Genomic DNA, 6,972 nt, shown 5'->3' with positions numbered 1-6,972 from the left:
GGCATTTTTTGGACTATTTTTGGGCTGATTTGACTTGTTGTTGGAGGCCAAGTTGACTGAGTTTGACCGAGTTGTTTTGGAGGTCAAAATATGCCTTGTTGGCCAACGTTGAATTTTTGGTTAGGGCTTTCTATTTATGTTGTTTGACTGATCAAATTTCATTGTGATTGGGAAAATGAATATTGTATATTGTACTCTCTCTCTCTGCTAAAATTTTGAAGAATTATAAGAAGAATTGATCAAGGTTTTCCCCACATTGGGGTTTGTTCCTAGTTGGTTCCATATCATGTGCCCTCTTTTCTTGCCTTATCTTCGACTGTTATTGTTTATGTTCCATCTGTGTTTTACTATCATGATGATTTGATTGCTAAACTGTATATTGATATTGGGCTAATAAAGAAATAGAAGTAAAATTACTCTTAGCATAGAACATACCATTGTTAACTAAAATTAACATGTTATTAGAGGTGAGGTGAAGACAAAACCCAAGCAAGAGTGAGATGATCAATCACTGATCAAGGACAAGATTCAATGGCCTCCACATCCTACTTCAAGTTTGACGATAAGCTTCATGATAATTCTGATTATCATGCATGGAAGATGTCTCTTGACTTGACAATAGAAGAGCAAGATGTTATGGATTATGTGCAGGGAAATATTTTAGAACCTCCTTCAAATCACTAGTAATACATTTTACAACACATTGGTGGCACAATGGTCGGCAGTTTTTCTTTTTCCTTTTCTAAAAAAACAGTTTTTTTCAACAGTAGTAGGCACTTTTTCGTCTCAGTGAATCATTCATTTCTTATGATAATTTAATATGATAGTTTAAGTGTTTGGTATGTTTTTTTGAAATGAAATAAATTTTATTTAAAATTTGGCTGAGAATTTTAAAAATCATAAATTGAAGTTGTTTAATAAGTAAATTTTGATTATTTAGCTGGTTTTTAGAGAATTGAATTTATTTATGCATTCAAATGTGAGTTTTTAAATAGCAATTAAATGTTTGGTATATTTTTTTTGAAATGAAATAAATTTTATTTAAAATTTGGTAGAAAATTTAAAAAATCATAAGTTGTTTAATAAGTAAATTTCAATTATTTAGCAGTTTTTTAGGGAGTTGAATTTATTTATTCATTCAAATAATGTTTTTAAATAACACAAATCACAATCTTGCTCCAAATTGTATTGTCTAAATCTAATAAACAACACTATTTATTAAAGTATTGTGTAAAGTAAATGTAAGCTCAAATCTCTAATGATCTAGTCCACTCGTTTCATCCAAGAAATTAGAGTGGTAATGGTCAAAATCAACTTAATGCCATTAAAATACAAAATCCAATTATATATATATATATATATATATATATATATATATTTCAAAAATACCACCCAAATGTAGTATTATCAATTGTAAATATATAAGGAAGAGGCAATTGATGTCATAAATCAGATCACTGAAAATGACACTCACTTCATCCAAGAAATTAGAGTGGTAATGGTCAAAATCAACTTAATACCATACAAATACAAAATCCAATTATATATATATATATATATATATATATATATATATATATATATTTCAAAAAATACCAGCCAAATGTATTATTATCAAATGTAAATATATAAGGAAGAGGCTATTGATGTCATAAATCGGATTACTGACAATGACATTGCCAAATTAGTTGATCTCTGCCTCACCTCTGCCCTTTTCAGTTTCCAAGGTGAGTTCTTTAAACAAACCTGTGGGTAGCAATGGGTTCTCATCTTTCCCCTATAGTTGCTAGCTTATTCATGGAAGATTTTGAGACTAAAGCATTAGCCTCCGCCTAAAATAGTGAAATTTTTAGGTGTGTTTGAGTATTAGCTCTTAGGGTCATTAAAATAGTATATGTGTGCTCTTGCCTAGCTTAAGGAAGTTGAGAAATGAGTGGAATAATGTTTGATAGAGATCGTTTTTATAATGTTTTTTCACAAAGTCCATTTGGAAGTATTTTTGGGCCGGGCAATATTTTTTCTGGTAGAATTTTTGAGTCTGAAGAATTATTTGATAAAGATGATGATTTTATTGATGAGCAGTCTATTCCACATGATCTAGGAATCACTCGGAGCAACACTTGTTTTTCTCAGAACCTAATTGTTAGAAATTTGATTGAATCACTTCTAAGATGACTGTGACATTGGAGGATACAACCATGGATGTTGTTTAGAGGCCGCTCATGCTCGAAGACGAGTCCATTTTGGTGGATGATGTTCCAGTTGACCAGTTTGTGCCACTTGATCACATACTTTACAAGAATCCTTCTCATGGAAAGTTGGGAGAGCATAAATTGGATTACCTTTTTCGGGATGTTGCCTTGCATCCCAATTTGGAAGAGGTTGTTGATGTTAAGTACATAAGCAAAGAGTAGTTGGAGCTCATAAGGAAATCAAGAAAGGTGAAGATGAAATTGTATGAGCGAATGAACAAGCATGGACCCTTTAGCAAGAAGGCAAAAATGAAAGATGTGTTATCAAGTAGTGTGTTGTAGAAAATCCAGATTATGTTGTAAGCCTAGCTGAGACTTAGACCAGCGGGCATGTCAATTAAGAGTATTTTTGTGTCTTATGTATTGTACTATAGTGTATTTTGTGTGTTTATCTTATGGTTGGAATTAAGGGGGAGTGTCGGAAAAACATTTATTCCAACCACCATTAGCATTAACTTTGTTAGGTGACAAGCATTCTCGAGAGTTCAGGAGATTATCTCGAGACTTCTGGAGACTTCAGGTAGCGTCTTGAAGAAGCCACCGACAACCAAAATCCGGAAAATTCTCTGCTGTGTATAAAACTCCTTGCTTGGTAATGGAATGAGCAAGTTGTGTTTTTGTGTTTAGTGTTTTATGTTGCGCTTTCTGATAAGAAAGGGACATCCTTGTAAAGGTTAAGAATTCAAAACATAACTGACACAACTTTGACAAAAACACTATTTTGAATATCGGTCTAAAGCTTCAAAATACATACCAGTGATTTGTCGGACAGAAGCCTAAGGTCGTGGGTTGGGCACGAAAGGCGAAGTGTCCATTCTGGAGGTTCAGTCTCCGCAATATGTCTGCCCAAGTCCCTCAGGTGGTCGTGCATTCTTATATAGTTTTCATCGTCTACTTCCACGAGACACCTGCTCTCTAGGTTCCGAAGACGAAGCCATCCTCCCCACTCCGTTCCATCCCAGATTCTTATAGCGGTATCTTTGTCCTCTCCTATAAAGAAGCACACAATGTCTAAGAAAATCTGCTTCTCTATTTTATCGAGACTGTCATAGCTAATTTTGAGTGTAGCCAGTATATCTTTGCGAAGAATTTTGGAGATATCATGCAATTGCACATTCCAATACTTCAAATATTTTCCATGAAGAAGAGATCCAAGCACTTTAAGGGATAATGGCTATCCGGCGCAAGCATGCGCAAACTCTTCGCCCACTTGCTCAAATTCTGTAGGATGATATCCCTGGTTGAACACATGCCAATAGAATAGTTCTTGGGAATGGTCTTGGTCTAGTCCTTTTAGTTTGAAAATGGAAGAATTTGCAATCCTTGAGCTTGTAAGTACATCCTTATTTCAAGATGTGACTAGAATTAAGCTACTTTGCTGAAGTGCATCTTTCACCGGTAAAAGAAATGCTTCCACCTGCTGAAGATGGTCAACATCATCTAAAATTAGGAAAGCATGAGAAGATTTAATATACCTATGGAGCTTCTCTATACCATCATCAGTGCTGTCTATTTGCACATTCTCTTTTATACCAAAGTCACTGATGAGCCCCAAAAATGGAGAATTATTTGGGCTCATTCAACCTCCTAATTTGACTTAATCCACCATTCTCATTAGTTTATTGCATGTTTTTGATTATATTTATGCTAATAGAGTGAATTTGGTTAGTCATTATGCCAACAAGTCTAATGGGTGCTTTGTGTAGCCTTTTTGGTCAATTTGGAGACAAAATTGAAGGTCTTAATGAGCACTTGGCAGCCAAATTCGTGGGAAGACAAGGGAGAGGATTTGTAGGAAGGTGTCCCCTTCATTTATGGGCCCTTACCTCAAATTCTACACCATCAGCTCGGAGTTCAAGGGCCACCGAATCAATCAACACAAGGGCAGCCAAGCAAGTCAAGTAGGACTGCTGTTAACTACAAGTCTTGGGCAGCCGAGTCCCTAAATTTTAGGAGGACTGTTGGGTCCTCAAATTGTATAAATAAGAAGGCTTAGGGCCTCATTTTGGTTAGCCAGTGGATGTTAGCTAGTTAGCCAGTAGATAGTAGCTAGTGGTTAGTCATTTTGCAGCCATTAGTTCGCTAGTTTGTAGTTTGATTTTTATGCAATAGATTATCTTTGCTTTCAGCTCATGTTCAAGTTCTTCTTGTGGACAGTTTTGATGTAACTCTTCATTTCTTGATCAATAAAGATGAATCCAGCTTTGCACCAGCTCTAAATCTCTCTTAGGAGGCTGTAGCTCTTGGGGTTGGGCCCATCTCAAGCGGCCAGTACCTCCTTCGTTTATCTTTATGTGTTTGCTGCGTTCTTAGAATAAAATCTGCTATTTAGATTTAGATCTTGCTTCGTTATTTAGATTTCTTTTGATGGTTAAAGTAGCTGTTTATGTTTAGAATATATTGGTAGGATAATAACAGGAAAAAGCTCCAAAAAAAGGGTCAGCAAACGCTTTTGGTTTCACCTCTTCCTTATTGGATCAGGGGCTGGAGTTGAAGTAACCATGTTGTCCCAAACAAAAACACTTTCTTTGCTTCACCATGCAATCATTAGTGTTTGAATCTCGTTCATAGAACTTGATATCAGTTTGGATGCATGCTTAGGTTTATGATCACTTAGTTTCATATTTGTTTCACATGGTTTCACTGCAAATAAACTTATGTTCATTTCCTTTTGTTGTTAGGTCAGATTAGAGTGAAGTAACTAGGTCATAGGTTTTATAACTAGATCTTTGTTTTCTTGCATGTCTTTGTTTGTTCAGTTTGAAAAACCACTTGCAGAGTACCTGTTATCCTTCCTTACCTGCCCATACTCCATCCAACCTACCTGCTTCATCCTTCACTTATAAACCTTACCTTACATTTGCCTCATCTGCTTACTTTGCCATGATTCTCATCTTCTTGTGCAACATCGCTTCATCCATCCTTGAACAAATCCAATCGCTCCTTAGCCTCATCCACCAAGTCCTGGACCTATTCACACCCCTATTTCACCTCCATACCCATTCCTCCATCTTTATCCCTCCATCCATGCTCCAAAATCCCATTTCGAAACATCCTGTAGAAGAATTACAGAACATCCTGTAGAAATCCAGAACATCCTGTAGAACCCCTGCAGACTTCCTGTAGAAGCTCATAAACACGGGTTCTTGGCAGCAAAACTTTGTGAGACTCTCTGGAAGGGTGTTAGGGACCCCTTAGACCCTCTCTGAACCTTCCCAACCTTTCCCAAGCATTTCTCCTCCTTGATCCACCTCTGCACAGTCAAAAATAGTTAGAAGCACATGCATGATAATTCCAACAACTTAATCAAAAATACAAAAAGATGTTTTCTTCAGATAGTGATAACTTAGACACATGCATTTTACCTTCATAGAAGTAATGGCATCTCTTTCAGTAGTTTGCATGCTCTCCTTTGCGTCAGTAGGACTAGCTGGTAGAATTAGGGTTTGCTAGGGTTTGCGTTTCTTTTTGGCTTTTAGTTTCTTTTTGCAATTAGATTAGCTTCCTTCAAGTTAGCTTTCCTCCATCAATTAAAAATCTTCTTCTAAGAGCTCATAGAAGTTGGCTTAAGCTCCTAGTGGACTTGTGCCAGCTGACCAAGTGACAGCTGCGGCAAGAGCTAGTACTTGTGCATACAGCACCGTCGCTTCCAAGTTTGTTACGAACTACCGGGTTGATAAAATTAAAGAAGGGAGTTCCAGGAGTTGTAGCATTATTGCTACAATACTGGAGCCCACCATCTTTTTGGCGCCGTTGCCGGGGAAGCGTCAGAGTATTGGTGATTGCCGCTTTTCTTCTATTTTCTACTACAATCTTCTGCTAAGTAGTTTATTTCATTTCCATTATGCAATTTCGTTTATGCAAAAGTAGATTAGCATTTCCTGCTTTCATAGATTAGCATTTCAATTCCGCAATTTCATTTCTGCAAGCGTAGATTAGCATTTCAATTATGCAAGTGTAGATTAGCATTTCATTCCTACAATTTAATTTGAGCAAAATAGATTAGTCCTTTCCTGCTTTCATTTCAATTCCGCATTTTCATTTTAGCAAGATAGTTAGTTGCAGTTCAATCTATTTTAGTTTTGCAGGTAGAAGTAGAAAAAAAGAAAAAATCAACCAAAAAGATTTCATTTCATGCCTTGTAGGAGTAGAGATAATTTAGAAAAATATTTGCACAACACCCCCCACTGCTTCACACAGCCAACCTTCTCTCTTCTTCGATGGCTGTGACTAAGAAGAACCCCTGGGTGGACATCAAGGCATATTTAAAGAACCTCTAGGGGAGAAGAAGAAGGAACCATTCCTCTGGAGCAAATGGCTACAAGAAGAAATGTTGGGAGCAGTCCCTTATCCAGAGATGAATTTGCAAATCAGCTGGAAGAGTTCAAGAGTGATATGAGGCAGTTTCTTGCCAAGAAACTGGATACCTTGCGGATCCAAAAGAAGCAAGAAGAAGCCAAGAGGGCTTTGGCCATTTTTTGTCCTAGGTGCACTAGAAAGCATCCTAGGAATGAATGTCCATTGTACTCCATAGAAGTGTGTTCTGTATGTGAAGAATACCATCCTACAGATCAGTGCCCTTCCTTACCCAAAATCAAAGCTGCATATCAGAGAGCCAAAGGAGCCACTGAATCACTCTATTATATGAACCAAAGGAGGCCACATGAACCTAGATCTTATCAGCAGGAACTACAAGGGACATTCGAGACCTATTATGACC

The 6,972-nt window shown here is 36.8% G+C and overlaps 1 pseudogene; it reads right to left on the bottom strand.

Moving 5' to 3' along the window:
- Positions 1 to 2,768: 2,768 nt before the first annotated feature.
- Positions 2,769 to 3,831, bottom strand: LOC149197695 (disease resistance protein RUN1-like; annotated as a pseudogene).
- Between the last annotated feature and the right edge of the window lie 3,141 nt (positions 3,832 to 6,972).

Source organism: Pinus tabuliformis, chromosome 2_2 (assembly GCF_031772625.1).
Source record: "Pinus tabuliformis cultivar Carrire ecotype Pingquan chromosome 2_2, CPIR1, whole genome shotgun sequence".
Classification (NCBI taxonomy): Eukaryota; Viridiplantae; Streptophyta; class Pinopsida; order Pinales; family Pinaceae; genus Pinus; species Pinus tabuliformis.
This window is presented reverse-complemented; position numbering and strand designations above follow the sequence as displayed.